Source organism: Eriocheir sinensis, chromosome 43, assembly GCF_024679095.1.
Source record: "Eriocheir sinensis breed Jianghai 21 chromosome 43, ASM2467909v1, whole genome shotgun sequence".
NCBI lineage: Eukaryota > Metazoa > Arthropoda > Malacostraca > Decapoda > Varunidae > Eriocheir > Eriocheir sinensis.
In genome coordinates this window covers 14,042,395-14,054,894 of record NC_066551.1, presented here as the reverse complement: position 1 = coordinate 14,054,894, position 12,500 = coordinate 14,042,395, and the positions used below count along the sequence as shown (strand labels likewise).

Below are 12,500 nucleotides of genomic sequence, written 5' to 3'. Positions count from 1 at the left end.
ACACGTTCTGTGCCAAATTAGACACACAAACACACCCAGAAGAGACGAGGAAAAGAAAACAAAGAAGGGAATGAGGGAACGAATGAAAGGAGAGAAGGGATAAAAGAACGGAAAGAAAGAGATAGAGGGAGAAAATAAAGGATTATGGAAGAGAGAGAAGAAGAGAACAGATAATGGGAGAGAGTCGTGGAGGAAGAGGAGGAAAAGAACGAAGGAAAATGAAATAGGGAAGTGAGATACGGAGAGAAAGGACAAACAGGATATAAGGTGGAAGGAAGTGGCGGGAAGAGAAGGAAGGAGGAAAATAAAGGGTATAGAAAATGAAGGACAGGGAAATGTTAAAGTGAGTGAAGGAGGAAAGGAGAGAGGAATATGGAGAAAGGAAGGGAAGAGTAAAAGGAAGGAGAAGGATGGAACACGGAAGGGAGGGAAGAAGGCAAGGAAGAGGATAAATGTAATGCGAAAGAAAAAAGAGAGAAATTAAGAGGATGTGTAGAAAACGAAAGGAAAGGAGAAACAATAAAGTTGATATAAAGAACACGAAAATAACGGAGAAAGCAGAGAAAAGAAAAGATAGAAAACAAAAGAAAAGGTGCGGAGCAAGAAAGAGTAGGAAAAGAAAACAGGAAAGTAAGAAGACAAGGGAGAGAAGGACCAGAAAACAGATGAGAAGTAGATGACAGGAAGAGAGGAAGCAAGGAAGAGGAAATAAAGAGAAAGAATGGAAAACAAAAGAAAGGGAAAAGAGCAAAAAGAATAAGGAAAGAAAACATTGGAGAGTAAGGAGACAAGGGATTGAAGGAGAATATGAGGGAGGATAAAGAACGGAGTAGAGGAAAGGAGTAGGCATAGAAAACAAAAGAAAGGGAAAGTAGCAAGAAAGAATAGGGAAAGAGAACAAAGAGAAGTAAAGAGAAAAGGGAGAGGAGGATTATAGAAAAAAGGAGGGATATAGAAGATGACAGGAACAAAGGAAACAAGGAAGAGGATAGTTAGCGTTGGGATGGAAAACAAAAGAAGGGGAAAAGATCCAGAAATAGGAAAAGAAAACAAGGGAAAGTAAGAAGACAAGGGGGAGGAGGAGGATACAAAGGAGATTACAGTAATGGAGGAGGCAAGGAAGAGAAGAGAAAGAGGAGGGCTGGAAAATAAAAGAAGGGGGAAAGAGCAAGAAATAAGGAAAGAAAACAAGGAATAAGCAAGGAGACAGGGGGGAGGAGGAGGATACAATGCAGATTACAGTAATGGAGGAGGCAAGGAAGAGGAGAGAAAGAGGAGGGCTGGAAAATAAAAGAAGGGGGAAAGAGCAAGCAATAAGGAAAGAAAACAAGGAAAAGTAAGGAGACAAGGGAGAGAAGGAGGATACAAGGGAGATTACATTAATGGAGGAGGCCAGGAAGAGAAGAGAAAGAGGTGGGTTGGAAAACAAAAGGAAGGGTAAAGATAAAAAAATAAGGAAAGTAAACAAAGAATAAGCAAGGAGACAGGGGAGGGGAGGAGGATGGGGCAGCTAGACTCGCAGGAGGCCGGCGGGAGGCTGACGCTAATGTCCAACACAGTCAACAACGCTGTGTGAGGATAAATCTTTCCGCTGATGGCGACGACTCTCCCCCGTACCTCCCCCTCTTCCTTCTCTTCCTCCTCCTCCACCTCCTTTCCTCCTCCGGCCATTGCTTCTCCTCCTCCTCCTCCTCCTCCTCCTGGCGCTCCTGTCACTGTGTCTTTGTGTGATGTGGATGATGAGTGTTCTTACATCAGAGAGAGAGAGAGAGAGAGAGAGAGAGAGAGAGAGAGAGAGAGAGAGAGAGAGAGAGAGAGAGAGAGAGAAGAGCAAAACATGATGATAAGGAAGTTTTCGGATTCCAAGAAATTGTGTATATAAAAAATAAACAACATTTCCTTCACAAATGTCAAAATTCTCTCTCTCTCTCTCTCTCTCTCTCTCTCTCTCTCTCTCTCTCTCTCTCTCTCTCTCTCTCTCTCTCTCTCATTTGGTCTTAAACCAAACACATCTAACATTTTTCTCTCATCATCAGTGTGACTGCGAACGTGTGTGTGTGTGTGTGTGTGTGTATACTTTCTTAGGGGAGATACTCCACAGTAACTTATCCATTTGCTTGTTTACGAATTATTTACAAGTTAAGAGGCTGATCGAAACGTACAGCAGCCTAATTTTACTCTTATTCCTCCCTTCTTTAGAAAATATTGTTAAGAGTTGAGTGTCTCGTTGCAGTATTTTATTCAATAATCTACGTATCTATGTACACTGTAATATAAACAATCACTATCAGCCGTATTTCATAATTGCCTTAGGGTCAAAGTGTCGTGATGTCATGATCTGGGTGTGTCTGCATTTTTGAGAGAGAGAGAGAGAGAGAGAGAGAGAGAGAGAGAGAGAGAGAGAGAGAGAGAGAGAGAGAGATACATTTTAACCTTTTTTTTTTTGCTCTGCTTTAGTCTATGTAAGGAAGATTAGAACACTGATGAATTAGGAAGCAGGTAAACAGGAGGAGGAGGAGGAGGAAGAGGACGAGGAGGGAGAGAGGGAGAGAAATGAAGGAGACATGGAGGACGAACTTGGGTTGGGAAGACACTGGAGGAGGAGGAGGAGAAGGAGGAGGAGGAGGAGGAAGAGGAGGAGAAGGAGGAGGTAGTATACTTTGTCAGCCTTCACACACAACCTTTGTCAGCCTAAGGAGGGACTGGGGAGGAGAGGGAGGAGGAGAATATGAGTGTGAGGGGGGAGGGGGCAGGTGAGGGTAGGGAGGGTGGGAGGGAGGGATGACAGGGAGGGAGGAAGGGAGGCAGAAATTAATGTGTGTTGTGCCCATAAATAAGTTTCTGTAAATTTTGTGTGCAAGAATTTTTCACCTCTTGCTGTGACTCTCCCCCGCGCCCCCTCCTCCCCCTCCTCCCTTCCCTTCCTCCTCCCTTTTCCTCTTCCCTCTCCTCCCCCTTCACCCGCCCTCCGCCCCCCCCCCACCTCCCCCCCCCCGCCACACCCTCGCCTGTGTATGCCTGTCGTGTAATATGAACCTCAGATCGTCGTGCTGGGAGTGTTCTTGTCTAATACATCGGATTGGAAAAAAAAAATCTTGTCAAATATATCCAATACGTTTAATATTTAGATAACTATAATTCAAATTTTCTAGGTCCTATTTGCTCTGTGTTTAATACATTTACGTTGGCTTGTACATCAAATTGAATAAAATGCTGGCAAAGATATTCAGTACATTTGATATTTAAGTAACTACCATTTTCACACTTTTTATGTCATTATTGTGCTAGTTAATACATTCCCTTGATTAGTATTTTTCTGTACACTACATTTACTTTGCCTGTTGCACTGAAACAGATAAAGTCGCCGTCAAGTATATACAGTACCTTAACTGTAAAAGTTGCTATCATTTTAATATTTCCTAAGCCCTTATTGTGCGAGTTAATAAATTCTTTTATTAAAATATACTCCGTTACATTTACTTCTGCTACATTATTGAATATTAGTGTCGCTGTCAAAGATATCCACTTGGTTTAGTGCATGTGGTGCAATTATTATTTTTCCACCTTTCCAGTGGCTGTGACGCGGCGATAAGTGTTGCTCGATAACACAACGACTGGAGCGCTGTAAGTATATTGATTACTTCTTCTGGCATGTTTTCAACAGTATGTGGGAGCAGCTTCCTGCGTATTATTCTAATATAATCTTTTATCTCTGTCCCCTTCAGCGTTTTGGTGTTACTACTAAATATCCGTTCATGATAACATATTTACTTAATACATATGTACTACTGTTTAATATATCCACTGTGCTACATCTTATCAGTACATCTGTTTGTATTGAATACACTGCCACTTAGTCAAAACTTAATATAGTTATCTACTTCGCCTGTTTACACGAACCCTTGCCTCGGGACCACCCACTTAAGCACCCACCCAGCACGTGTACTCAGCGCCTAACAGGCTCGTCACATCCGTCACGGGGAACCATCAAGATGCTCTGTTAAGGACAACTAAACATCGTCATCATTATCTTTTACAAAATAATTTTAAAAGTTAAATCTCGTTTAGATTAGTCATGAAGATGGGAAGTGGGAGTGTGTGTGTGTGTGTGTGTGTGTGTGTGTGTGTGTGTGTGTGTGTGTGTGTGTGTGTGTGTGAGAGAGAGAGAGAGAGAGAGAGAGAGAGAGAGAGAGAGAGAGAGAGAGAGAGAGAGAGAGAGAGAGACTGTAATAAGCACGAACAATAATACTTTTTCTTTATTTCGTTTTGTCGGTGTTTTGTCTGCAGCAGTCACCTCACAGGCCGGGGCCGGACAGGGTGAGTGGTTCCATCTTAGGAGCCATGAATTATACCCTTTCTTTTTTTTTCCCTCCCTCTCCTTCTCCCTCTCCCATCTTTCCCGCTTTCGTTTCTCCCTTCTTATCCAATATTCTTCTTCCTCCTCCTCCTCCTCCTACTCCTGCTCCTCCTCGTCCTCGTCCTCTTCCTCCTCCTCGTCCTCGTCCTCGTCCTCCTCCTCCTCCTCCTCCTCCTCCTCCTCCTCTTCCTCCTCCTACTACTACTACTACTACAATAAGATTTTGGTTGTAAAAGAGTCAGGTAAGACACGTAGCAATGGTTTTAAGTTAGACAAATTCAGATTCAGCAAAGACATAGGCAAGAATTGGTCTCTCTCTCTCTCTCAGTATTTAAATTGGCTTCTTCAACTCGGTAATTTATACGAAACAAAACTTTCCCAGCCACTCGACGGAAGAACAACACAAAAGAAACTTATTTTATTTGTCGAGGAAAGAGGCGTCAAGCGAGCGTCTTTTGTTCGCCTCCCGCCAATGATACGAACCGAGGCGCCCTCTAGAAGCAACGTATGGCACTGTGAGGCACTCTTTTCCCCTCTCCAACCTTCAATTTCCCCTCCTCCTCTTCCTCTCTATCACCTTATATTACGTCTTGGACCGCCTTGGTACTTGACGCTCTTATTTTCCTCCCTCCTCATCATTTTCCTTTACTCTCCTATATCAAATAATTTTCCATCCTCTGTTCCTAGTCTTTCATCTCTTTCGCTTCCTTCTCCAGCCTTTGCCTTGTTTCTCTCCCTCTTGTGTGGCGCCTTGGAATTCTTTTTTTTATTTTCTTTACTTCCTCGCCCTTTACATTTTTTTTTCCCCTTTATCTTATATCACCTCTTCTTCTCTCACCTAACCGCTTCTTAGCCATTCTTCTCCATTTCAGTAAGAGTTCCCATAATAACACCCACTTTTCATATTGGTGGTGGAATATTTGGTATCGGAACACGAGATAAAAGATTTAAAGTTTTTTTTCTGAACTGAAAGCCTTGATACGGGACTGAAAACACCTGGCAGAAGGTAGGGATTAATTATGAGCCGATTAACTACACTCTCACCCCACTCATCTAACGCCTCCCCTTATTACGTCTGCACATGACTCAAAGCTGTGAGTACTTAGACGGAACAGAAGATTACCAGGACGAGCTGAGGAGGAACTGGAAGTAGATTATCTTGTAGTCCTACCTCCCTCTTTCCTACTACTACTCTTACTCTTTTCTCCGCAGCGGGCAGTCACTTGAGGAGGGGCGGGTCAGGCTTCTCACAAGGTGTAGCCGGCCTGCCCGCGCGCCGCTAGCCGCCTCCAGCCTCCCGTTACTGTCTCATAAACAAGACCAAAGGCAACCCACACAGCCGATCGCTCTTGCTGCACCTTGCTTTTCCTGCCTCCGTCCTTGTGTTCTTCGTGGTCGTGGCGGCCAAGCTCAAGGTACTGAAGGAGGAGGAGGAGGAAGATGAGGAGGAGGATGGTAATAATGATGATCAAGAAGGAGGAGGAGGAGGAGGTAGAAGGGGAGGAGGAGGTGGAAGAAGAGTAGTTGGAGGCGGAGAGGGAGGAGGCTTGTTGGGGAGACTGATAAAAGGAGGAAGAATAGGCTATGTGGAGAAGGAGGAAAAGACTAGGTGGAGAGGAGGAAGAGAAGGCTAAATTAACGAGGACGTGCTTCTGAAGGTTACTGAACTCCTCCTCGAGTCGTGGTGTTGGGTAGGTTGTTGGAGGTTAAGCCAGGATGGAATAAAAATCAGGTGGTGGTGGTGGCGCTGGATGTGTTGGCGGAGGCGAGGTGAGAATGGATGGTGTAGGCGCTACTTGACCAGGGTTTTAAAAGCTGGCCAGGTGAGGAAAATAAGCATTAGTGAGGCTGTAAATATATGAGCCTGGCCGCAGTAGTACAGTTACCTCTTAACTTTATCTATTCATTCATTTATTAAAACTCCACCACGGCCTCGCTCCTTCTCCTCGGAACCTCATCTTACGGTGTCTCAGGTTGCATCACGCGTGTCTGCACCTGCTGTTGTGGATGCAGGCGGACAGGCGAGGTTTGTGCAGGTGTCTAGGTGTACCTTTATGATCCTGATGCCGCCCGAGGCTACCTGGTGTGCCCGCGCCGTGCCTCCGTCGACCTGCAGCCACAATGAAGGTTAATGCTGCTGGGAGACGTGTGGATAATTTAAACATTCTCGGCGACGTGTGAAAATCAGACAGCAGAGGTGTTGGCGGTGGCGTCGGCGGCATCTTGGCAGACAGGCGAAGGGACAGGAACCATCAGCTTAGTCCAGCCACGTACGTCCTTAGCATGACCGGAGCATGGCGTCGATAGTTTACACGTTGATATTACATGTTGTTACCACCTGACTTTTAGAATGTTATCGGCGATCGTGTATTTCTTTCACCGACTCGCAGTATCCAATCAGCTTCATCACCCACGTCCCAAACGATGAATAGTACCCTCGCCATTACCTGTCATTATCACCTGCGTCTTAATAAGCCATCGACGATCGCGTATTTCTTGCACCGACATCCTAAAGCGAGAGAAAATAGCCCTCGGGTACATACCACTCGCTGTCTTTATCTCTCGCCTCAACAGCCTCTGAATCCACAATGCTCTGTCGTCTGGGAGGAGAGTGACGGTCCCGACGCCTCCGGTCCGCGCTGGCAATTGAATGACAAGCTAGAAATTTGACAATGGTGAATACCGAGAAGACTGTGAGAGGGCGAGGAGAGAGTGTGACAGAGGGTGAGTTGAACTTGTTAATTAGACAAAGGCAGGACTGAATGAGAGAGAGAGAGAGAGAGAGAGAGAGAGAGAGAGAGAGAGAGAGAGAGAGAGAGAGAGAGAGAGAGAGAGAGAGAAACTTGCCTTGAATAAGTTAGGGGAGACTTGTTGAAGGTGATAAGTTACAGGTTAAACAAGAGGAATATTTGAGGAACCCCGGCGCCTGCGATAACTTAAATGAAAGGAATATTAATAGAAACTCGCTTCGTGCGATAACTCAGGAGGCGACAAAAAGTGAATGCTGGGTAGGTGGAAATTCAGGTACAGAGGGAGTGGCCGGGGCCGGGAGGCTAAATTAAGCAGGATTGGTGGTGGGCGGTGGACAAACAAGAGAAAGGAAGAAGTGAGTGAGTGAGGTAAATAAATTGAAGGAGAGACAGGGCGTAAGAGAAAAGAGGAATAAGAGGAAATTAAGGAAGAGAGGTGGGACTCGACAAATCAACTAGAGAAAGAAAGGAGTGCGAGTGAGGATAATAAATTGAAGTGAAGGAAGGAGGAAAGCGAGGAGAGCCGAATCAGAAGTCAAATAATGAAAAGGAAGATTGGTTGACTAATTTCTTAGATTGAATTTGAAGAATAAAAAGGTAAAAAAAATGTCAATATACACACACACACACACACACACACACACACACACACACACACACACACACACACACACACACACACACACACACACACACACACACACACACACACACACACACACACACACACACACACACACACACAGCCTCTAAGACGCCAGTCTCGTTCAACACCAATAATTAGCTGCTTCCTTCTTATTCGTCTCCGTTTACGCTTCCGTGAAGAGGAGGAAGGCGAGGAGAAGGAAGAGGAAGAAGAGAAAGATGAAGAAGAAGGCGAGGAGGAGGAGGAAGATTAGTAGGAGTAGAAAGAGAAGGGGAAAGAGTAGTAGAAAGAAGAGGAAGAAGGGCAAGAAGGTGAAGAAGAAGAAGAAGAAGAAGAAGAAGAAGAAGAAGAAGAAAAAAAAAAGAAGAAAGGAAAATATGATGTGTGATGATGATGCTGGTAAGGAAATGAAACGTGGAAGCATGGAAGAGCAGGCCTGCCTAGTCTGCCTGCTGTAGTGATTTAAAATTCATTTGTTCGTCAGGAACTTCAGTGACCTGAGGAACACCGATTGATCTCCGTGCGTATGGGAACGTTTAGTTCACTCTTCATTTCACTCTCGTAATGACAAAGTAACGGTCAATGTGATTTTCAAATGTTTTTTGCAGTAACTATTTCTGCAGAAAGTTTACTCTAAATTCGATGTTGTTCGAAGTTGTTCGAATGGCGGATGACTGCTCGAGAGAAAGACCTCCTGCCATTGTGTGTTGACCGTTACTTCTATAGTTCTCGGTCAGATGTCACAAAGTCGTTTCTTATTTGATAGAAATAAGTGGTCACTTTTTTGTGTGTTAAGATGTGTCCTCAACGATGTCCTTTTAATAGAGAACTTTTGAAATTCCTTGTAAATGGTGGCTGCCTTGTGTCAACCGTTCCCACGGCGTGAAGGAGAAAGAAATACGACACCTTTCATTTGTTTCTCAAGATGGCTGTGAGGCAGAGTACTGCGATATTCCATTCAAGATTTTCAAAAAACTTCCTGTGAAATTAAAGAAGAAAAGAAAAGACTGTTCACCTTGCGTTATTTCTTGTATAATGAAGTTACTGTTTGTAAAACCTGGTAACTATTTATTTTTTACGTGCTGCCTGTAGCACCCGTACGCTTTTAAGAACATAAGAACAAAAGGATGTAAGTATAGTCTGCAAGAGGCCGGTTGGCCTATTACAGGGCAGCTCCTGTACTCTCAACCCCACCTTACCTCACCATCCATGGCTTTATCTAACCTCTTCTTGAATGCATCTATGGTATTGGCACCCACAACATGGCTCCCAAGCCTGTTCCATTCATCTACCACTCTGTTGGTGAACCAATTCTTGCCTATGTCTTTGTTGAATCTGAATTTGTCTAACTTAAAACCATTGCTGCGCGTCCTACCTGGCTCTTTTACTATCAAAATCTTATTGACATCCCCTTTATTAAAGCCCTTCATCCATTTATAGACTTCGATCAGGTCTCCTCGCAACCTTCGCCTTTCTAGAGAGTGTAGTTTTAAATGCTTCAGCCTGTCTTCATAAGACAAGTTTTTCACCCCCTGAATCATCTTTGTCATCCTCCTCTGTACAGATTCTAACATCTTGATATCCATTCTATAGTAGGGGGACCAGAACTGAACTGCATAATCGAGATGAGGTCGAACTAGTGCTAAGTAAAGTTTGAGGATGACTTCAGCGCTCCTATTGCTTACGCTCCTTGAGATGAATCCCAGTACTCTGTTTGCCCTATTTTCAGCCTGAATGCATTGAGCCCTAGGACGGAGGTGAGCACTCACTAAGACTCCTAAGTCACTCTCACGCCCAGACCTGCTCAGCGGAGTGTCATTTAAGGAGTAATTGTGTGAGGGGTTATTCCTACCTACACTCAGAATGCTACACTTCCCAATATTGAATTCTGTCTGCCACTTCCCCGCCCAATCATATAGTCTGTCAAGCTCATCCTGGAGAACGCTAGTGTCCCTGTCTGATTGGATTACTCTGCCAATTTTGGTATCATCTGCGAACTTACTGACATCACTATACTAATTCCTGTGTCAGGTAGTTACAGTAAGCCGCCTTTTTATAGAAGCCTGTATCTTAACTGAGAAAATATCTGCTGGCTTGATAACACGTAGGTGCCGTCTGTCAGCCTTCTGATTTAAGTAAATCTGGCAGCTGTTGTTGCTTTTCGCCGTCCTTTTATCAAGCTGTCGCCTGACGGATTGTTTCTTGATATATCACATCGCAGAAATTTATTCTGCATTTATTTCCGTTGAAAACGAAGCTAACAAATTCGAAGTATAGACTTATTAACATTGTAATACATTAGCATGGATCGCATATCACTGAAAGCCTGATTTTATTCACTTTTGCATCAGCTTGATAAGAAGAAGCGAGAACTACATTGGAGTTGCCAGGCAGGCCCTACACCGTTTCCAATTCATGAAGCAATACTTTTATACGCAATTATTTGAATTATTTTAATGAAATATTGTAGTACTTTGTCTCATTTTGCCACAGAAGCAAATGATAAGTATTGCCCCTAGCCAAAATTCAGATTAAAAATCCCATTCTATTTTTGGATCAAAAATGCGCTGCGTACTTCAGGTGAGGTCTCACCAACTAGTTATTCAAAGATAGCATTGCTTCCGGCGATGTACAGTCGAAGTTCTTAGCGATGAACCCGGGCATATAATTAGCTTTTTTTTACAGGAAGACTTGCAGAGCTTTGTAAGTTTCACAGCACTGCTGATATTGTTCCCAAAATACGATCCTTCATGTGCAACCTACAGTGGCTTCACAATCATTTTGCATGCATGGTTATGGACTTATGGTCTTTGGATCCGAAGACCATGCCTTTACACGGAATAGTTAAAGGACATTTGACACTTTTCAGGTAACTGAAAAATCCGTTCAAGGTGTTATATATTATGCACCCGGACATGGCGAGAGTCTACCCCTTCATCATCATCAAACTCCAGTATGGAGGATGTCCTAGAACTGACCCTTGCAGTATTTCATTACTAACAGGGAGCCACTCGTCGAAACTCGTTGTTTTCCTCCGGTAAGCCAATCTTTTATTTACGCAGGCAGATTATTTCCTATATCAGCTGTTGTAGCTATTAAGAAGACTCGTGTGGTACCGTGTAAAGAAAAGGAGGAGGAGGAGGAGGAGGAGGAGGAGGAGGAGGAGGAGGAACAGAACATGAGGAAGATAAGGATTGAAGTAAGAAAAGTAAGATTCTCTCTCTCTCTCTCTCTCTCTCTCTCTCTCTCTCTCTCTCTCTCTCTCTCTCTCTCTCTCTCTCTCTCTCTCTCTCTCTCTCTCTCTCTCTCTCTCTCTCTCTCTCTCTCTCTCTCTCTCTCTCTCTCTCTCTCTCTCTCTCGAGTAAATCAGTAGTTTCATGGGACAGGTGTAAATTTTAAATAAGTTAGACAAAAAGAGCAAGGATAAGCCTGGGAGGGACGAGGAGAATTAAAGTTTGGGGGAAAAAAAAATTATAAAGTGAAAGGTTTAATCCCTTGTCTCGTATCATCTTTATTATTCATTTTTCAGGGCATTTTATTTGCTTTCTCTCCTCCAAGGAACTGTTTGTTGTCTGCGGTTTATTTGTTTGTGTGAGCCATTTTGCACCTCTGAAACCCCTCTCCCTTTACTTCTATTTCCTTCCCCTCCACTCTTTATCACCTCTTGCATGTTCTATTTGTATTCATCACTGTTATCTACTTTTGTCTATTACTTGCTTATTTATCACTTGATTGTCTTTCTGTCTGTCTGTCTGTTGGTCTGCTAGTTTCTGTGTCTGTGTTTTGTCTGTTTGTCAGTATGTCTGTTACTCTTTGCATGCCACTCTATCTATTTCTGTACGTAAAATGGCTTTCCTTTTTTATTATTTATATGTGTCTTCTATTATCACCCGTCTATCATTCGGTGTATCTGTCTCTGTGTCTTCCTGTCTGTGTCTGTCTGTCTGATGGTTTTCTCTACTTTTGTCAGCGATCGCTCAGAGAAACAAAGGTTGATAAGCCCAGAGAATGTAAAAACAAACCATGCATAAGAATTTTCCTTGATTCAATATTCCCTACGTCTCCCAGACACGCAAGAAGGGAGATAAAATACTGAATAAACGATTTGAACAAGAAATAATGGCAAGAGTAGATTCTCTGTTTTTCATTTTCTTTTTTCGAATATTTGTGATTGGAATTCCTCGGTAACTCTTGTCTAAAGGAGGGTGAAGATTATGATGTTGATGTTGATGATTATGTTGATGTTGATGAGGTGGCGGAGAAAGAGGAGCGTGCGGGCTTGGTGAGCTCGTTTAGACCTACGTTCGAGTCCCACGGAAACACGCTGATTTTTCAAACCATCGCCGAGTGGCGGAAGATTATTCACATGCTGCCCAGATCTTCAGTCAACCCTAGCTTCACCGACATCGTTCAAGAGGAGCACCGGGGGGCAGCATGGCCCAAGCAAGAGGCATGTATCACAGCAGCCACTATAAATAAAATTCGCCTGCGCCACTAGCGGGCTGGGGTCGCCCAAGAGGCCCTCAGGAAAGTCTGCAAGCGCCATAAGCGGCACTTAAAAAAATAATATAACAATAATAATAAGAATATGAAGAAGGAGAAGAAGAAGAAGAAGAAGAAGGAGAGAGAGAGAATTATAGAATTACATAGAAAATTAGACCACACAGACACCATGGTCCATGGATTAGTATAGTTGTTCTATTGCCTGTATGGAGAGAGAGAGAGAGAGAGAGAGAGAGAGAGAGAG

The 12,500-nt window shown here is 43.6% G+C and overlaps 1 protein-coding gene across 4 annotated transcripts in view; it reads left to right on the top strand.

Annotated features, from left to right (window-relative positions):
* LOC126980191 (discoidin domain-containing receptor 2-like) overlaps positions 1–12,500 on the top strand; it is a 274,256-nt gene that overhangs the window by 72,137 nt on the left and 189,619 nt on the right. For 2 of the 4 annotated variants that reach the window (XM_050829814.1, XM_050829812.1), the window contains 2 exons: positions 3,573–3,624; positions 5,570–5,772. The gene's annotated coding sequence lies outside the window, so the exon portion shown is untranslated. The remainder of the gene's footprint in view (positions 1–3,572; positions 3,625–5,569; positions 5,773–12,500) is intronic. The other 2 variants (XM_050829813.1, XM_050829811.1) reach the window with 1 other exon arrangement.